Genomic DNA, 21,733 nt, shown 5'->3' with positions numbered 1-21,733 from the left:
GGGGTGTTTGGAAAGGGCTCAAAGAGGGGGATATTGAGATTTTTTAAATTGCTATTTTGGGATACCTAAATGTAGTAATTATAACAACCCCAAAGTACTATAAAATTGGTCTTTCTCTGCTACCAGAGTGAGGCTTTCATTTTAAAACCCAGAGTTCCGATTGTGCAGATATGAGTCAAAATTCACCTGGCCCTGACAGGATCCCATCTCTAGGTGTATGATTTAACCCTTTTGGGATCAATGGAGTATACGGTTGTCTGCCCATTTTTTCTGGCTCTCAGGTTTCTTGGAATTCTACTTTTCCTGCAGAAAGTATTTGCTGCCCCGCAGTCAGAATTGACTTGATGGCAACAGGTTTGGTTTTTTTAGGGGGGACTTGTGTAGCCGTGAAAGATGAAAGAAACATTCATTGAAGCAAAATAGCTGGGGTAGCTGGCTTAAATGTGAGGTAGTGCATCCAGAAAGTGTGGTTGGGTAAAATTTTTGTCTCCTTTAGCTTTTGTACAGCTAGATAGCCTTGTAAGCATATTTATGGTTTCCTGTGTGATAGGGATCCCTGGTGTGTTTGGTTTTGTGTATGTGTGTATGTATGTGTCATATTTGGAAAACCAGAGGTACCCCATGTAACCTAATGGAAGGCACCCTACAATACATCCTGCCACACATGACAGGTGGGAAAGAAGGGCACCCACCAATCATAGTGCCTGAGAACCCCCTGAATTTTGTGGTAACCATGTATTCCCACATAATATTTCTCAAAATCCATATTACTAACCAAAAATTTAAACACACTCCATGACTCAGCATGCTTCCATTAATGAAAACACGGGGTATCCAAAAAAATTTAAATCAGGAAGTAATTGCCTCTTAAAGCACTGCAGAGACCCCCAGCTTTTTAAATACCTGTATTTGATGGTTTAAATTGAAGTCTGGACAAAAGAATTCCTGACCTCTTGGAGTCCTCAGGTCTTTGCCCATGGAAAGGGGAGGGGACAAGGACCCCACAGGAGGGTTCATAGTGGGCGAGATGTGAGCCTTGGACCCCTTTACCCTTGTGACTGCTCAGTCCCCTTTTTGCTTGGGGACCTTTGCTTTATTCCCTGGCGGAGACCTTATGGAGACCCTTAGCTATGTGATCAAAAGCAAGTTACTGGACTTGCCGTGCCTCTATTTCTTCATTCTTAAAAATGAACAAATAATGTCTTTCTGGCACACAAATCGCCCAAATTCTAAGACACTACTACTTGGCCAGGCCTCTTAGCCCCGCCCTCCCCCCCCAACTGTTGCTTCCCCTGGAAATCTTGCCACATTTCTGCTGTCAACCTGTAGGGTCAAATAGATGTTCAGACACTCAGGCTGCTAGATGTTCGCTTGTACTAGGTCCTCTGGAGCAGCATGAGAAGGGAGGGGTGGTTATTGCCAGGGGAAGACGGGGACAGACACTGTTCTCCACATTAGAGGTGCGACCTCTTCATCAGGCTGTCTGAGTGCCCCTCATAAAAACGCCATCTTACAACCACTGTGCTTTCCTAGGACTGTAGTTACTCCTGAAAATAAGACTAGGTACATAGTGATGCAGTTTTTCTAAGGACTGCCTAGAATCCCACCTTGGTCCCACATCAAGTCCGCACCAAAGTTCCAGCACTCCAACGTCTGGGTCACACCAGCCTCACTCACACACAATGCACAAACCTCCACCTGCCCTCAGAAAGTCCTTTAATATTTTTCCCCTTTATGAATAAAATGTCTAACCTTCTAACATATGGCCCACATGGTGCTAGTCTTTAACCCTAAATTGTTTGAGACATTTACTTAAAATAGGCAGGCAGCAGCCCTGATTCACAGGACACCAAAGATTCCTTTGGATGAGAAGGATGAGAATTGAGTTCTGTTGAGCATAAAGACCTGCAGACCCAGAAAGCCAGGAGGGCCTGCAAAGGCCGAGGGAAGATCAGGCCCTGCCCCATACTGGCCCCGCCCCTGCCCAACCCGTCTTCTGCACCAGCCCCGCCCTACTCAAACAGCTTCCTGCTTAAGGTTGGTCATCGTCCACGCCCATCTCACACCCAGCCCACACGCCTCCCTCGCCAGCCCCCTGCACCTCCTCGCCTGCTTCCCGCTTCTGCATACTTTCCTGTCGATCTGGAAGCACACTACTCTGAGCAAAGGTCACCCACATTAAGTGAGTTTCCATCTTTCCAATTCAGATCTGTGCTTGACTTCCTTTCCAGCACTCCTGCGCACCCTGTTCTCCACACCCGGCCCTGGGTTCCCTGAGGACTTACAAAGTCCAGCACTGCCTGCCCCACGCCAAGTCCAGGCCAGCAGCCCAAGCCTGCTTGGCCGGCCCAACCTTGTCATGTGAGGAACTGGCCCTCATGAAAGACATTTTGTCAAAAATGCTGCTTTCAGAAGTCAGCCTGTTGCACACACACAACGGATCTTGATTTAAAAAAAATGACAAAATAAATAGACATGCTGTTTGGAAAACGTATCAAATGATTTTCAAATGTGTAAAAAAAAAAGTGAAAGTATCCTCCTTCCCCAATTCCCTCGCGGTAAACTGCACTTAGCTTGGCCTTGCTTGCCGAGGTGTTTTATGTGCATTATGCCCGCTCTTTGTACATTACCAATAGGGACCACACACCCACACCTGTACATCTGTGGCGTCCCTGCCGAGGTAGGGTCCCCAGCCCCAAGCTAAGGACATGACCTCTCCTGTCTGCTCCTGCAGTGGAAGGTGGTCATGGGGCTTGTTCTCTGGAGGACAAAGGGCCCACACAGGTGGGGGGTGTCGGGGAGGAACTTCGTGACAAGTGACAAATCCTGGGCTGGCCAAAGTCACTGGGCTCTGAGGCAGCTAGCCGAGTTCAGGGTGGCCTGAGACCTAGGGTCCCCAGACAAGTAACTTTACACTGAGCAAACATCTCTCACCTGTAAAGGGGATGTTGAGATGTGGGCCCCTGTCCAGCACAGGCCTCCACGTGCCCCACTTAGCACTTCCTGACCAGATCACCTGCTGCCTGTACAGCAGGAGAGGCTGGTGGCTTGGAGAACACCTTCTGTGATAACTCCAGAAGCTAGGGATCTGCAGGCTCAATTGACAGAGGTTACTTTCAGAGTGTCACCTTTGATCCCAGAACTGTGCCGTCTTGGAATTGCCCACAGTGCACGGGCTTCAGGTGAGATGCCAGGACCTTGGTCCCCTCAGGAGGTGGGCGTGTCTCTAGACCCCATGTACCCCACCTTAGGTGCCAAGCACTTGTTGGGGATGTGCAGGGTGAGGATATAGGGATCAGACGGTCTTTGGTGTGCTTTTGTTAGCTTTTTGAATAAGAGCCAGCTCCCATCTCACTCAGGGAGACACGTGTCTCACCTGAGCCCCAGGTCTTGCGTGGCTTCAGACCTTGTCTGCAGCCACTTTACCACTCTCCCTGCTTATCCACTGCACACATTCTTGCCTCAGGATCTTTGCACCTGCTGCACCATAGGCCCAGAATGTCCCTTTCATATCCCAGGAGCTGTCAGTCTTTGTTCAAACACCACATTTACCCCTATGCTGCCTTGATCACACTCATGTGATCCTCCACCCCTGACAACTTTGTTTTCTCCATCATCTTTCTTCTCCCACTGGAGGTAACCCGTGAAGACAGGCTCTGCATATCCCAGGCCCTGCAATGAGGTGGTATGTGCAGAGCAGGTGCATAACCAGCCAGGATCCAGCCTTCCACCTGAGCTGATACTTAATGCCCCCCACATGTGTTCAGTGCTCCAATACCACCTTGGTAAACCTGCTGGGGACACCCTGTCTGTGCTCCACATGCCCAGGAGAGCTTTACCAGGGCACCTGTGATGTCTCACAGCCTCTTCCTTCTCTCTCAGGAGGCTATGCCACAGATATTCTCCTTCTCCAGCACACTTGTGCCCTGCGCTAGTGGACAGAGGCAGCCGGGCATGGGAGAGTGCAGCAGCAGAGGCCTTCCCTCCCCTGTCCCCAAACACCTTGCACAGACTGATCTCTTTATTGCCTCTTTAGTTTTGTCTTTTCCATACTGTCTTCATTCACTTAGTAATATGCATTTAAGTTTCATTCATATAATTTCATGACTTGATAGCTCACTTCTTTTTATTGTTTAGTGATATTACATCTAAATGTACCACAGTTTGTTTATCCATGCCCCCACTGAAGGACATCTTAGATGCTTTCAATTTGGGGCAATTTTGAATAAACCTGCTAAAAATATTCATGCAGGGTTTTATGTGGGCATACATTTCAACTTATTTGGGTACCTATCAAGGAGCAAGATTGCTGGGCCATATGGTTAGCCTGTGTGTAGCTTTGAAGAAACTGCCAGACTATCTTCCAAAGTAGCTCTATCGTTTTACATTCCCACCAGCAATGAATGAGAGTTGCTGTTGCTCCACATACTCACCAGCATTTGGTGGTTTCAGTGTTTTAGATTTTAGCCATTTTAATAGATGTGTAGAGCTATATCATTGCTTTTTAAATTTGCAATTCTCTAATGACGTGATGTTGAGGATTTTTATATGCTTATTTGTCATCTGCATAACTTCTTTCATGAGATGAATGTTCAGATATTTTGTCCATTTTGTAATTGGTTTTTTTTATTCCTTAATGCTGAATTTTGAGCTGTAGAGAAGAGCCATCAGAGAAGGAGAACCCTCTAGAGCAGTGCTTTACCAAGGCTGCCAGTTTAGAGCTGGACCAGTCAGCAACAGGGAAGGAGTGAGATTAGCTGTGACATACTTAGGGCTGCAATGGCATGAGCAGCTGAGACAGTGGCAGCAGCTATAATGATAGCAGCAGCTGTAATAGTGCTAGAAGTGGCAGAGACAATGAGCAGGTCTTGAATGGTGGCAGAAGGTGTGCAGAGTCAGTGGCAGTGACCATGGTGACAGAGGCTGGCAGGGGGCCATCCTGAGAGCAGGGGCCTGTGCCACAAAAGCAGAGAGCCATGCCCCAAGAGCAAAGGGCCCCTTCTGAAGGAGGGGGTTACACCCCGAGAGCAGGGAGCTGTGTTCCAACAACAAAGGTCTGTGCCCTGAGAGCAGAGGCTACATCTGGTGCAGGGTGCTGTGTCTCCAGCAGTTGGCCACACCCCAAGAGCATGGGACAGTGTCCCAAGTGCAGGGGGCTGTGCCCCTAGTGCAGGGGACCATGCCTCGAGAGCAGGGAGCCACACCTGGAGCAGGAGGTCATGCTGGCCACACACCAAGAGCAGAGGGCCTTGCTGCAAGAGCATGGGGACACACCTCAAGAGCAGAGGGCAGTATCCCAAGAGCAGGGGCCTGCTTCGTGAGTACAGGAGGCTGCACCTCCCCTTGGGATCCAAAACAAAACCAATCCTGTTATCATCGAGTAGATTCCGACCCATAGCGACCCTATACGACAGAGTAAAACTGCCCCATAGGGTTTCCAAGGAGAAGTTAGTGGATTCAAACTGCCAACCTTTTGGTTAGCAGCCATAGCTCTTAACCACTGCACCACCAGACCTCTCCTGATATTGATCTGTGTATCGATCATAAGTTGTATCCTTTTCTTAACATTTATCCTGACATTTATCCTGAATTGTATCCTGTTAGAATCTTTCTGATTGGTGAGAATGAACATTTGTTTTTGGGAGTGTGAGTGCACTTTTGTGGGACCCCCTCATACCCTTATGTTTTTCTTCATTTATATATTTCTCTATTTATATCCTTTTCTGTTTATATTAAAAGCTGTTGTCACAAATATAGTGGTGTTTCTATGAGTTCTCTGTGACCATTGCAATGAATTTGGTGGATTTCTGGCTGAAACCCTCTATCATTGAGACAGTGTGGTGGTGATCAAAAGAAGAGGAAGATAGAAAAAATGAGAGATGCACCAAAGTTTATAAAGATATATAATATCCAGACTTCCGGGCAACATGGCTCTATAGACAGAAGCACCACGTCATCCCTCCACTGCAAAGATCCAAAAAACTAAGTCAAACAGAGACAAACATCAATCTTGAAACCCTAAGCATCAGATGAAGAGATAAGGAACTCAGCCAAGCACTGAATGGAAAAAGAGACTGACAGAGAACAGAGAGGGAGGAGAAATACATGCAGAGGTCCCCTATCAGCTAATGCAGCATGGATCCGCCACCTTGGACTCCTATCGGTGATTGACAAACAAGGGATAGGAGAAAGCAGCTTCACGGAGCTTCTAGCAGGAGATAGAACAACAGGTAACCAGTGATATAGGCTTTCCCACCCCCACCCTTCTTCGCCCCCACTCGGCCTCCTCTGCTTCCTGTGGCCACAGTCTCTTGCCCGGGAAGCACCGGCTTCATCTTGGTGCCACTTGGATTCTACCCACCTGCACTGGCCAACACCCTGAGTACCATTTGTTGGCTGCTGGTGTTGCTTTTTTCCACTTCTGTTGATCTCTTCCCAGGCTCTCACAACTTCCCCCTCCGTTCTCTCAAATACCTGGCTCTGTGTGCCACCTTTGCTTCTTCCTGAAAGGTTGCAAAACATCACTTAACTGTGAAACTGCTTCCCAGCTTGTGCTGCCAGGCTGGTGGATTTTCTTTTTCTTTTCTAGGCTTGGGAGCCCCTTATAGCTGAGCAATACTGCACAGCTCGGGAGCTATTCCCTTAGTGCAGATGCGCAGTCGGATCCCTGAGGGCATTTCTTTTTTCTTGGGTTTTGTTTGTTTCTTTCTTTCTTTCTGTTGTTTTTTTTTTTTTTTTAATTCACTCTTTTTTTCCTTTTTTGTCTTTCTTCATTTCTCAGTTTCTCCTCTCTCTTTACTTACCTTCTCTTCCTGTCGCCTGAATATCCGGCACAGTGTGACACGTCTACCCCTTCTAGCCAGGCTGTACTTCACTGCCTGGGAGCAACTTCCCCAGTCCTTGCAGCCACACCATTGGGATCCCTGGGTGGTTTTCTTTCATTTTTTTTTTTTCTAATTTTTATTCATTTTTTCTTCTACTTTTTTTCTTTTTGTTTTTCTCCATTTCTCAGTACCTCATCTCTCCACTCCAATAGCAAGTTCTCTTAGCACTTTTTTTTGTTTGTATGTTTTTGGCACTTGTTCCTGTCTCCTCTTTCCCATAACCATCTTAGCTCCACACATTACAGTCTCCTCCCTCCTTCCTGCCTACCTGCACAGTGCGCTGAACATCACACCCCCAAGAAGCACAGGCATGGCCTAATGGAACCTGCCCCACACTGATTTCTAGCCCACCCTGTTGGCCCTAGTACATGCCACAAACAACCCATCGCAGTAACTCCCCTTCAGTTGGACCTGCCCTACTGTACCATACCTGAGCGACTGACCATGCCCATTGGAGAAGGAGGTGAAAATTATCATGCCTACAGACAAGCAAACAACAAAGGACGCACAGACCACCCCCTCAGACATAACCAAATAAAACAAAAAAAGGACAAAACAAACAAATCTACAATTGATAAATGAGGAAAATAACTACTGAATGCCCCAAAGACAGCTAACAATATCAAAACATGTACAAAAACAGGGCAGGATGATTCCAGTAGTCGTCCAAAACAGAACACCAGATATGACTTTCCTGTAGAAGAAAAGGCACTAGAACTACCTGGTAGGGAATTCAAATGTCTAATACTCAGAATTTATCCAAGAGTTGAAGCAAAAAGCAGACAAAAATGAGGAAAAAATAGACAAATTCATGGAAAAGGCAGACAAATTCATGGAAAATACAGACAAAAATGGAAGAATTCAAGAAAATAATAAGGGAATAAAATGCTAAAATAAATCCACAACTAGAAATCATACAAAAACAACAATTAGAAATCCAAAACAACAATATTTTAGAAATGGACAGTGTTATAGAAGGGCTAAGGAGCACGTTTGAAATGATGAAAGACAGGATCAGTGAAATTGAAGACAAACACTTGGATATTACCCTGTTTGAGGAAAAATAAGAAAAAAGAATGAAGAAAAACTGAGAATTATGTGGGATACAATCCAAAGCAAAAATCTGTCAGTGATTGGAGTTCCAGAACAGGGAGAGAAAACAGAAGACACAGAAAGGATCATTGAAGAATTGCTGACAGAAAACTTCCCCAACATCATGAAAGATGAAAAGCTCACCATCAAAGAAGCTCGACGAACTCCATGTAGGATAGACCCCAAAAGAAAATCATGAAGACATATCATAATCACACTTGCTAAAGCCAAAGACAAAGAATCCTGAGAGCAGCTCAAGAAAAACAAAAATTCACATACAGAGGAGAAACAATAAGACTAAGCTCGGATTATTCAGCAGAAACCATGCAGACAAGAAGGCAATGGAATGACATATATAAAACGTTGGAAGAAAAAAATTGCCAGCCAAAAATAATATATCCTGCAAAACTCTTGTTCAAATATGATGGTGAAATTAAGTCATTTCCAGATAAACAAAAATTAAGGGACTATGTAAAAACCAAACCAAACTTACGAGACTTATTAAAGAAAGTCCTTTGATCTGAGAGCAAACAATATCAGACCACAGGCTGAATATAGGACACAGGATTGCACTAAGCAGATACCAACCTAGGAAACGAACTCTTAAGCACTATGCAAAACCAAAAGAATTACAACAGGGAACCAGAGAGGTTCATCTGTAAATGACAACAGGATCAGAACAATAAAAGAGGGAATAAATGGTGTAGATATAGAACCTTCTAATGGAATACCAATACAATACAAGCAATACCAAGTAATAATAGACTGGTTCAAATCTAGGAAGATAAAGGCAAATTTCACAGCAACCACAAAGAAAGTTAAGAAACCTACTTATCAAAATAAAGAAGAAAAACATTAAGTCTCAGTAAAAACAAAACCTACAAAAACAAAAGAAATGAAAAAAATCCACAAACAAAAGGAACTCAGCACAGGAGAGTAAAAGGAACAAAACTGGAGGACATTATGCTGAGTGAAAGAAGTCAATCACAAAAGGAGAAATATTGTATGAGACCTCTACTGTATAACTCATGTAAAAGTTTACACACAAAAAGAAACAATCTTTGTTGGTTACTAGGGATGGGGGGAGTGGGGGGGGAACTAAATAGATAAGTGGTAACTTTGGTGAAGGGTAAGACAGTACACATTACTGGGCAAGCCAGCACAACTTATACAAGGAAAGGTCATGGAAGCTCCATAGACACTTCCAGACTCCCTGAGGGACTGAATTGCTGGATGGAGGGCTGTGGGGACCATGGTCTCAGGGAACATCTAGCTCAATTGGCATAAGATAGTTTATAAAGACAGTGTTCTACATTCTACCTTGGTGAGTAGCGTCTGGGATCTCAAAAGCCTATGAGCAGCCATCTAAGATAGTCCACTTGTCTCACCCCTTCGGGAGCAAGGGAGAATGAAGAGAGCAAGATACAAGGAAAAGATTAGTCCAAAGGACTAATGGACCACAGCTACCACAGCCTCCACCAGACTGAGTCCAGTACAGCTAGATGGTGCCTGGCTACCACCACTGACTGCTCTGATCAGGATCACAATAGAGGGTCCTGGACAGAGCTGGAGAAGGATGTAGAACAGAATTCTAACTCACAAAAAAAAGACCAGATTTACTGGCCTGACAGACTGGAGAAACCCTGAGTGCATGGCCCCCGGATACCCTTTTAGCTCAGTGGTGCAGCCCCTCCCAAAGTTCACTGTTCACCCAGGGTTGGACAGCCTCATAAAACAAAACAGGACTAATGAGGCACAGCAGTCCAGGGACAAGGACTAGAAGGCAGGAGGGGACAGAAAGCTGGTGATAGGGAACCCCAGGTTGAGAAGGGACAGTGTTGACATGTCATGGGGTTGTTAACCATTTGTCATAAGGCAATATGTGTACTGTTTAATGAGAAACTATTTGTTCTGCAAACCTTCATCTAAGATACAAAATAGAAATAACTATGTGAGATCAAATTGACAACAGCAACTCCAAATGTTTGTGGGAAGCCTAGGGGACAGTGAGTTGAAGATAATGGTGATGGAATAATTTGGGAAAGGATAGTGAGAATAACAGCACAACTGGAAGAATGTAATCGATGTCACTGAATTGTACATGCAGAAACTTTTGAAATGGTGTAACTTTGGCTATGTATATTTTCACCAAAAAAAAAGGACCTCAGGGTCGAGAAGGGAGAGTGTTGACATGTTGTGGGGTTGTTAACCAATGTCATAAAACAATATGCGTACTGACTATTTAATGAGAAACTATTTGTTTTGTAAACCTTCATCTAAAGTACAATTAAAAATTTTTTCAAAAATATGAGAATGGAGTAAGGCCAACTCACATCTCTTTCTTTGGAGAACTCACTAGAACCCATAAACATTGGAGGATACAACAGATCCTTAGGAAGATTCCTCAGGAAAGCAGCTCTTTGATCTTCTCCTGAAGTCCTGCACTGTCCAGCTTCTTCTTTTTCTCTGGGAAAACAAAATATTTTGTCTTATCTTTATAGAGATAAAAGCAGTTAATAAACCTAATTAGTGATACATTCCAGAAAACACACCTTGGCTACACAGATACCAAACCTAGTCAAACAAAGTCAAAGGTAAAATATATATACAGCAACCATAAACGAACAAAAAAGTATTTCCTACGTTTGACTTAATATATGATTTTTTTTTTCTTTTGAGGATGTCTGCTTTGCTCCCATGGTAATTTCAAAAGATACAAAACTCATTCAACAAAGTAATTTTATGTCTTTTGCCTTCAAGTTGCTACTCCTCTACTACCCTAATCTTGATGAACAACTTCTCCATTAACTTGTTTGCTCAAATTGGAGACAAGGGAGGTCACCTTAAAAACCCATTTTTGTCAACACAGCTGACTGTGAGCAATGTTTAATGCAGAACAACCTCCTTTCTCAAGATCACCAAATCCTATTCAAGATTTTCTGTGATGCAAAATATCTATTTAATTGTCTCCCACCTACAGCTCACTCATCCTCTACGGTCTTCTTGTTCCCCTGCATTTCATTTTCCAGTTTTTACCTGAAAATATCTTTCATATGCAAATATTTATCTAGAAGCATTTCTGTGTTTCAAAAGACCACCATTTCTCTTAGGAATAAGGTACAAAATTCAGAACCTAGCCTCCAATTCCTTCCATAATATTAGCCTAATTTTTCCTCCAGCTTCACCTCAAGCCATTATATTACAATAGAAGACCACACACCCCCAATCCAGCCCAGATTTTGACAGGACAATCCCAGATGATATTTCTATTTTATGGAACTGTCCTTACAATTCCATGTTCAGTTAAATATTTGGAAAATCACATATTTCACTTTATAATTACACACTCAAAGACAATTCCAGTGTTTCTACATTATTTCAAGCCTATTTTTTCATGAACTCTGACCTTCACTATAATCACTAAAAAAAAAGTTATGTAAGTAGTGACAATGGAAATTACATAAGCTTTCATTTGCTATAATTCCTATTATCTACTCTATCATGGGGGCAGAATCTCAGTCTGCCTTGTTCACCATTCTGACTGCAATGAGACTGGCTCTTAATAGTACTTAAAATTCTGTAAGGGATAAGTCCATCACTGATTGCATATGATGCAAAACAGAAAATTTATATTTTTATGATGAGAGGTGGAAATTGTGTATTCTTTCTATAGCATACACAGCAGAGCCTTGATACACAGGGGTCACTGCTTGTGAGAACAAAGGGGCGGATTGTTGGGAAACACAGTGATTAGTACAGATGTGTTCACCAGCCACCAATTGGAATTATCAAAAAAAAGTCAAATAAGCATAAATAATGCAGGAGAGGGCATAAAAAGATACAAAAGTGCTCACTAGGACAAGAATGCTTTGGGTGGCTCTGATCTTAGGGTAGGATCTAGGGGAGAGGTGGTTCCTATGAATTTGTTGGACCTGTTTCTTATGTCTTTACAGGATGAAAACCATGGACCCCAGAACATGAGTCCCAAACATAAAACATCATGGGAGGACAAAAATACTGCATATAGTGTGTCTATAACACTGTCATGTTGTGTAGCAGAGCAGTATCTTGAAACATTTTTCTTTGTGATGGTTTTATTATTCCATTTGCCAGACATATAAATAGTAAAAATGGTGTTTACAAGTATGTGCTGTATCCAGCAGAGGATATTGGAGTAGCCAATATACCTTAGGGCTTGAAACTTAAGATTTGTCCATGTGAAGCTCATATGGCTGATTGTGATGGCTTGGAAGATGCTTGAAGGCAGGTGGTGTCAATGGACACACCACTGGCCACTCTATGAATATATAACACAAGTTGGCATCTGAAATAATTGAAGAAATATTTCAAACCAAAAGCTGCCATGGTCTCTGGGATTCCTCTAGAGAGAATGACCAAGAGATTGGCTACAGTCAGGTACCTGAGAATGGAATCCGTTGACCTTGATCTGAATCCACGGGATTATGAGCGAGAAATTACCCAGGATTCCAACACTATCTGGAATAGAAGTATCATTGCTGTTTTCAAATCCAAGGAGGCCATTATGTCATTTTTTCCAGGGTTTGATATTCAAATTTACAAGCAGAAGACTCTGCATAGAAACACGAGTTGTGAACTACAATGTTCATGGAATATAAAAGCCAGATTTTTCTAGCCAAAGATTAGACAGGCCCATAAAACAAAACAAGACTAAAGGGGCACGCCAGCCCAGGGGCAAGGACTAGAAGGCAAGAGGGGACAGGAAAGCTGGTAATAGAGATCCCAAAGTCGAGAAAGGAGAAAGTTGACATGTCGTGGGGTTGATAACCAATGTCACAAAACAATATGGGTATTATTGTTTAATGAGAAGCTAGTTTGTTCTGTCAACCTTCATCTAAAGTACAATAAATAACAATTAAAAAAAATTATTCCTAAAAAAAAAGAAATTACTGCCTTGGAAAGCCTATGGGGCAGTTTTATTCTGTCCTACAGGGTCACTGTGAATTGAAATCAATACTTCGACAACAGGTTTGGATTTTTTGGTTTATGTATGCATGTATATAAGTATATTCATACATGTATATATAATCTTTATTATATTATTATCTCAATAATAACAAACACAGGTTTAAAAAAAAAAGATTACAGCTTAGAAAGCCCTCTTGGGCAGTTTTACTCTGCCACATGGGGTCACTATGAGTCAGAATCAACCAGATAACACCTAACAAGAACATATAGATATTAATATAGACTTAGAGATAAATATACTTACACACATAGGAGTAGATTGCAACGTTTCAATAAATTCTGCAAATGAAATATTAGATTTGGGAGAAATTTCTCCCTTGTAGAACCTTCAGGCAATATCTCAGACCCGTGGAAAGTACCCGTTGACTCTTCTCTACCATTGGGAATACTGGAGTGAAATAGCTTGAGAAGCATGAGTGGGGGTTCCTGTTGAACAAAACGAAAAGGAAAAAGTGATGAAAATAGCAACTGAGAGATAAGTTGTAAGATTCCAAATCTTTACTTGAAGAAAGATTTGTCAGTTAAGACTTCACAAATCTTGTTATTTAAATCAGCAGTACACTGGATTATGTGCTCCACCCTTGCCAATGGCTGCTTATAGATACAAATATCTATAAGCAAAGAAAGTGTCTGGCTAGAATTTACACACCATCTTTGGCAGATAAAAAGAAAAAGAAAATCCTGCTAGATGTAAGAATTTATAGCTGTATACATGGTATTATATATATATATATCCTTCAGATTTAAAGTTGAAAAACTTTAAGACCAAACAGAAGACAATGGTATAGCTAATAAAACATACAATAAAATAAAATAAAAGCCAAATTTGTCTGCTTACCATTACTTCACCCTGATAATTTCTAAATATATTTCTTTGTTAAGAGATTCCCAAAACTTTATTCATTTTTTCTTGCAGCACTTACAATGTATTGGTCACTGCTATTGATTTTTTTTTTTTTTTTTTACCCATTCTCAATTATTTCATATCTGTGATTCTATGAGTTAGGAGCTAATATTATTTTCTTTGACAGACAAGGATAATTTATCTACAGGGGAGTTAAGGGTCTCATGTAAATCAGGGTAGAGTCAGGATTTGAACCTGGGTAACCTGGCTGCAATGACATTAGTGTTTACTACTGTTCTATTCTATCATAGCTCGCTCACTGTGTTCTTCAAATAGTCCAAATACCTTGTTATATTTTAAACATTTTAGTTGTGATAATTTCCCATTCTTGTCTAACTATTTATTCTATAGAACATTATCATTTATGGATGAAAATTCAGAAGTCTTAATGTAATCTAGATTCTCTGAATAATTTTTATGACCCAACTTGATTTAATCAATGTGAATAAATATTAACATGGTAACATAACCATTTAACTTTGCCAGAAATTAAGGTACAATGGCATCCACCATAGAAATTATTGTACAACATTATGCTGTTGTTTAAACTACGAGACATGGAACATAAATAAGTGATAAAGTATTTTAGGGTAGACACTAAATTATTTCTCATTACAGATCACAGATTACATCTTTGATATTTTATATAAACTGAGAGATATCCTAAATAATCTTTGTTTTGTAAAAGACATGAAAATACAAGACAAATACGCAAACTGGAATTTAGAGGCATGGAATATTGTGCATTGGATAAATTGAAATGGTATAGAGATGAATAGTGAACAGGAGAATAACCTTTAAACTTTTAAATGCTTTAAACCAAAGAAAATATCACGAGAAAAGTTTGAGCATTAAAATGTTGGCCTGAAGTCCTTAATCTTTTCCTGCTGTTTGAAAAGCTCAATTATGAAACTGATATTTCCTTAAAAGCTCTTTGCCTCATTCAGGAGGGAAAATAATCTCACCATTATCTGACCAACAGACCCCAGATATTATCAGTAGAGATATATGTACTGCACTCATTAAGCACATCACACCCAAATTTGTTGTTGTTGTTATTAGGTGCTGTGGAGTTGATTCTGACTCAAAGCAACCCTAAGTATAACAGAACAAAACACTACCACGTCCTGGGCCATCCTCACAATCGTTGCTATGTTTTAGCCCATTATTGCAGCCACTGTGCTAATCTGTCTCCTTGAGGGTCTTCCTCTTTTTCACTTAACTTCTGTTTTACCAAGCATAATGTCCTTCTCCAGGGACAGATCCCTCCTGATAACATGTCCAAAGTATGTGAGAGGAAGTCTCTCAATCCTTGCTTCTAAGGAGCATTCTTGTAGTTCTTCCAAGACAGATTTGTTCGTTCTTCTGGCAGTCCATGGTATATTAAATATTCTTCACCAACACATTAATTCAAATGCATCATTTCTTCTTTGGTCTTCCTGATTTACTCTCCAGCTTTCACATGCATATGAGGCTAGTGAAAATACCATGTCTTAGGCCAGGCACACATTAGTCCTCAAGGTGACATTTTTGCTTTTTAACACTTGAAAGAGGTCTTTTGCAGCAGATTTGCCCAATAAGTCATTTGATTTCTTGACTGCTGCCTGCATGGATGTTGATTTTGGATCTAAGTAAAATGAAATCCTTGACAACATCAATCTTTCCTCCATTTATCATGATGTTGCTCATTGGTCCAATTGTGAGGATTTTTGTTTTCTTTATGTTGATGTGTAATCCACACTGAAGGCTGTGGTCTTTGATCTTCATCAGTAAGTGCTTCAAGTCCTCTTCACTTTCAGTAAGCAAGGTTGTGTCATCTGCATAACACAAGTTGTTACTGAGTCTTCCTCCAATCCTGATGCCATGTTCTCCTTCACATAGTCCAGCTTCTCAGATTATATGCTCAGCATACAGGTTGAATAAGTATGGTGAAACGATACAACCCTGACACACACCTTTCCAAACTTTAAACCATGCAGTATCCCCTTGTTCTGTTCGAATGGCTGCCCCTTGGTCTATGTACAGGTTCCTCATGAGCACAATTATGTGCTCTAGAATTCCCATTCTTCACAGTGTTATCCATAATTTGCTATGATCCACACAGTTGAATGTCTTTGCATAGTCAAAAAAACACAGGTAAACATCTTTCTGGTGGTCTGTGCTTTCAACTAGGATCCATCTGACATCAGCAGTGATATCCCTCATTCCATGACCTCTTCTGAATTCAGCTTGAGTTTTTGGTGGTTCCCTGTCAATGTACTGCTGCAGGCACTTTTGAATAATCTTCAGCAAAATTTTACTTGCATGTGATACTATTGATATTGTTTGATAATTTCTGCATTCTGTTGGACCACCTTTCTTTGGAATAGGCATAAATATGGATCTCTTCCAGTTGATTGGCCAAGTATCTGTCTCCAAATTTCTTAGCATAGACAAGTGAGCACTTCCAGCATGCATCTGTATGTTGAAACATCTCAGCTGGTGTTTTGTCAATTCCTAGAGTCTTGTTTTTCTCCCATGCCTTCAGTGCATCTTGGAATTCTTCCTTCAGTACTATCTGTTCCTAATCATATGCTACCTTCTGAAATGGTTGAACACCAATCAATTCCTTTTGGTGTAATGACTCTGTGTATTCCTTCCATCTTCTTTTGATGCTTCCTACGTCATTTAATATTTTCCCCATAGAATCCTTCAGTATTGCAGCTCAAGTCTTGAATTTTTAATTCAGTTCTTTCAGCTTGAGAAATGCTGAATATGTTCTTCCCCTTCGGTTTTCTAACTCCAGGTCTTTGCACATGTCAGTATAATACTTTACTTTTTCCTCTCAAGCAGCCCTTTGAAATCTTCTATCCAGCACTTTTACTTCATCATTTCATTTGCTTTAGATACTCAACATTCAAGAGCAAGTTTCAGAGTCTCTTCTGATATTCATTTTGATCTTTTCTTTCTCTCCAGTCTTTTTAATGACCTCTTGCTTTCTTCATGTATGATTACCTTGATGTCATTCCACAACTCATCTGGTCTTTGGTCATTATAGTTCAACGCATCAAATGTATCCAAGATGAGAGAGTAGATATTTCCTTACTGATATGCAAAGCCATCTCTGACATTTCAGTATTCGTTATACATGAAAGCCTGTTTGGGGCGATATATACTATCCATTAGCGTCTGGTTTACAAATGGACAAATACTGTCTGATCTCACTTATATGAAATAAGCAAATATATGTTGTTGTTGTTAGGTGTCATTGAGTTAGTTCCGACTCATAGTGACCCTATGTACAACACAATGAAATACTGCCTGGCCCTGCAGTATCCTCACAGTTGTTGCATGCTTGAGCCCATTGTTGCACCCACTGTGTCAATCCATCTCGTTGAGTGTATTCCTCTTTTTTGCTGACTCTCGGACTGTTCTTATTATATACTAGCCATAGACAATTCCTAGGACATGAATTCTTTCTTGTCTGAAGACTTGAGAAGAAAATCGTACTTCTTCAAGGAGTACTTTTTCCTCCTCGTGGAAGGAGTTTAATCACACATAACTCTGCTTTAAGGAATGCCTTACCTTAGCTAGAACGGGGAAACCTTGGTGGTGTAGTGGTTAAGAGTTTGGCTGTTACCAAAAAGGTCGGCAGATCGAATCCACCAGGCGCTCCTCCTTGTAAACCCTATGAGGAAGTTCTGCTCTGTCCTATAGTGTCTCTATGAGCTGGAATTGACTTGACAGTAATGGGTTAGGTTTTTTAGAGAGAATGGATGTCTATCATTTTCACAGATCTCTCCTGGTATTCCCGATTATAACAACTGGATATTTACCGACCCTACACAGTTATACAATCTGTAATAGCCTATCTACCATAGCTTTTCAATATCAGAAATTTTATTTTGCAATTTAATTTACCGCCTGTACTAGAACGTAAGTTCTCAGAAGATCGAGGCATTGTATCATTTCTCACTTAATCACCAGACAATATTTATGGTAGGAAACATCAGAGACCCTCAATAAATACCTGTTAGCTAATGGAATATTTGATTAGTAAGGTAATACGACGATGTAGATGACATACAAAATAAAAATAAAATATATGGTATTCAATCATGACACAGAATTGTGGGGAAATTTCCTCCCCAGTTTCCCACAATATTCTTGACCTCATATCTTGCTTGGCAACAGCATCTGTAACACTGGCTGGAGTACCTGTCTTCCAACCTACACTAGATAGATGATGCTTCTCCTATATGAACCGTTTCTACCAATGATTCCTAAACATTTCTAAGTCATAATTCTCTTTAGGATCAGATGATGCTATGGATATACACACCATATGTGTTGCAGCCTACATAAAGTGATTTATAGACCCTTGAAGGTCATGGCTCAATCAGTTATTCTTTAATAGGCCTCAGGGTTATGATCAATACTATAAAAATGAAAGAAAAAGTAATTATTCTGAGAGGGGTAAGAACTTATTATGCAGCCCCAGCACTCTCCTTGGCCAGTTTTCATGAAAGCTTAATTTACAAAATGGGAATTCTACCCTTGCAAATATTTCTTTCCTCAGGATTTTCTTTTTCAGTATCTTTTCATCTAAGCCAAAGTGTGGATATTAGTAGGAAATGTTTGCATAATAGATATAAAAGGAGCAGTGCTTTGTGATTCAATATACATGAATTAGTGTATTCTCTCTCAGCTTTTCTATGGCATTCTGAAATTGAGACTCTCTCCATGTCTGCAAAGATCTCCCACCAACTCATTCTCTCAGATATCTCTGTGTTCTTGGGTGAAAAAAAAGTTCCTTGGAAGCAAGTTTAAATGTAGGAAATGACACATTTTCTGATCCTGAATTCTGCTGATTTTCCTGCCAAGGTACTCAAACTCCTACAGGCCTGACAAACTTGTTTCCTCTTAAAGATGAAAATTTAATTCACTTTTAAAGTATGAGGACAATATCAAATCACATTTTAAGCATAAGAAATAAATGCAACATCAGTATTTATTCACAAAATATTTATTTTTCCATTTTTCCATTCATCTTGCCATGTATGTAAATATTTAACACTAATATAGAGGACATGCATCATATTCTGTTCTAATTTTTTCACCTAGCATCCACAGGTATTTTCTAATTGACTGCAACCTTTGTAATAATGTTCAGATATGTATAAAAATAGACAATGTCTAACTCATCAACAATGACAGCAGGAACATTAAAGAAAAATGGCCCATTATTACTTAGCATAGTGTTTCATGTTTTGTAAGACATATACCAACGTAATCGATTTTCCAATAACTATTAGTATCTACATATCTGCAAGTACTGATCTGTTGAAGTGGTTTGCTTTATTTCTATTATTTGTTATCAAATACTATATTCATAATTGCCAAAACCATTTTAACATTCTGTATCTTTATGGTATGTATTTATAATAATTAGACGTTTCACAGAGGCCTGAATTCTTATCTCAATTGCATGCTAAAAATTTTTGTTGAATATTTTCCGAATATGAGTTTTCTGATGTCAACTCCAGGTGAAGGCTTTTCCATTTTGACTTTAGAGTTAATATCTCATCAATGTGTCATCTTTAATGCTGACTTAGGAATGAGTGATCACTGAAGACTTTCATTCATTCATTGCAATGAGAGTGTTTCGTGCATGGGGGAATCCTCTCATGTCCCAAAAGTATCGCTCCATGAGTAATAGGATTTCCACATTTATTTCATGGAATTTTTTCTGTAGCGTGAATTATCTGGTATGCCCCAAGCAGCTTGCTACTGCTAACAAAGCAGTTCCTACCTTCTTTGCATTTTCAGGGTTTATTCCTACTCTGAGTTTTCTTGTGTTTTCCAATGCTGGAACTTCAGCTGAGGGTTCTTCCACAGTTATTACAGAAGTAGGGTTTATCTCCATGTTAATTCTCTGGTAGGTTAAAATGGGAAATTTCTGGTGAAGGCTCAACCTCAAGTATTACAGAAATAGGGTATCTACATCTTGTGAGTTCTCTGGTGTGTATAAAGATAAAAGCTGATAATAGACATATTGTATCTTCCCTGTGTGAGTTCTCTCCTGTGTATAAATTTGGGAGCTGTGTCTGAAGGCTTCTCCACATTCATTGTATTTATAGGTTGCTCTTCAGTGTGACTTCTCACATGTTCTCAAAGGTTAGTACTTTTATTAAATGCTTTACCACATGGCTGACATTTATAAGATTTCTCTCCAGTATAAAGAAAGTCAGTTGTTGAAGGTTTGAATAGTCACTATAGGCCCTTCTACATTGATTACAAACACAGGGTTTCTCTCCTTTGTGAGTTCTTTCATGTCTAAGATGAGAACTTTGAATAAATCCTTTCCCACATGGCTAACATTTATGATTTCTCTCCAGTGTGAAAGAGCTCATGTTGTTGAAGGTTTGTATGGTCACTGACAGCTCTTCCACAGTGGTTACAGACATAGGATTTCTCTTCCATGTGGTTTATTTCATGTTGTCTAAGGTCAGAATATTGTCTAAAGTCTTTCCTACGTGGTTGAACTTTATAAGGTTTTACTCCCTTATAATTTCATGTTGTCTAAGGTTAGAGCATTGTCTAAAGGTCTTCCATATTGGTGACATTTTTATTGCTTCTGGTCAGTATAAATTAGCATATGTTGATTAATGATGAATGAAAACTGAAGGCTTTTCCACATTCATTGCAAATACAGGGTTTCTCTCCTATGTGAGTTAAACCTGTTGAGTAGGAGGGGAACAAGCCTCAGGCTGAGTTGTTTGGGCTGAGCCCGTTTCCGAGTAAGAGAGCCTGGGATAGTGTCTGTGTTTGTATGGGAGTGCTAATTGGCTGAAGAGATGAGAGATGGAGACCTTAATCAGAGGTTGAGATCAGGAGAGAAAGCTGGCAGGTAAGTGGAGATTCCTAAGACAAGTTGGCTTTGAATGAGCTTCTGGAAGGAAGGGTCCAGCCAAAGAAACAGGAGTTGAAGGCATTCCTTTATGCACTCAGGCTCTCTCTGGCCAGGATCAGGCCCTGGGATCCTGGGCTTTCTTCCCAGCCTCTCAGGATCAGCAGTGGAGACCCTGGAAACAATGCAAAGTGACCTTGAATGCATGTCCTCTGCCTCCAACTGTACTCCGCCTTGGAGACCATCTAGTTAGATGTTCCCATAATCCATATCACATTGGAGCTATCAGCCACAGCCTTTCCACATTCCACCTCCCAGTTGAGTCCCTGCCCCCTCTCCCACCTGTGATCTGTGCCCAGATGGGTAGAATTAGGACATATCCAACAAAGGACACAGACTCAGGAACAGCTGAGTGACAAAGGCTTGCCCACCATCCTAATGTCAGGTTGAAGGAAAGTGTGGAGAATAGCAAGCCAGCTCTGTGCCCCTGCCATCACTGTTGTAATCTGAATTTCTGATCTGGAATGCCAGCCAAGAAGTGGCCTGTCCTTCAACACATCGGTACCTGAGACTCTTCTGGCAACATCTAGGAAAATCAGGAACTGAAGCAGCTACTAGTGGGAAAAGGAATCCAATGGAATAAGGGAGGTAAAGCATAAATAGAGGAACCTAGAAATTCATATGGACAGAGGGGGTAGAAAAGGATGTGGGTTGGGAAGGTGCCAGCTCCTGGCCACCGAGGTGGTAGGGTCCGGGCTTCTTCCCAGACATGAAACACTGGGCACAAGAGTACTGACAATCTGCCCTCCTTAGACCTTCAGGGACACAAATTCTCAAGGCATCTGACCCTACACAGTCTATTCTCACAGGTAGACACTGGGCCACAGGGGGTATGGATGGGAGTTGTGTGCATGATGAGGGGTCAAAGGAGAGATGGACCCAGGCTAAGTTGGATGG

The 21,733-nt window shown here is 41.0% G+C and overlaps 1 pseudogene; it reads right to left on the bottom strand.

Moving 5' to 3' along the window:
• Positions 1-13,953, bottom strand: part of LOC101355265 (vomeronasal type-1 receptor 2-like) — a 32,210-nt pseudogene extending 18,257 nt beyond the window's left edge.
• Positions 13,954-21,733: the final 7,780 nt, after the last annotated feature.

The sequence above is a fragment of the Trichechus manatus genome, unplaced genomic scaffold, assembly GCF_000243295.1.
Source record: "Trichechus manatus latirostris isolate Lorelei unplaced genomic scaffold, TriManLat1.0 scaffold00053, whole genome shotgun sequence".
Lineage (NCBI taxonomy): Eukaryota > Metazoa > Chordata > Mammalia > Sirenia > Trichechidae > Trichechus > Trichechus manatus.
This window is presented reverse-complemented; position numbering and strand designations above follow the sequence as displayed.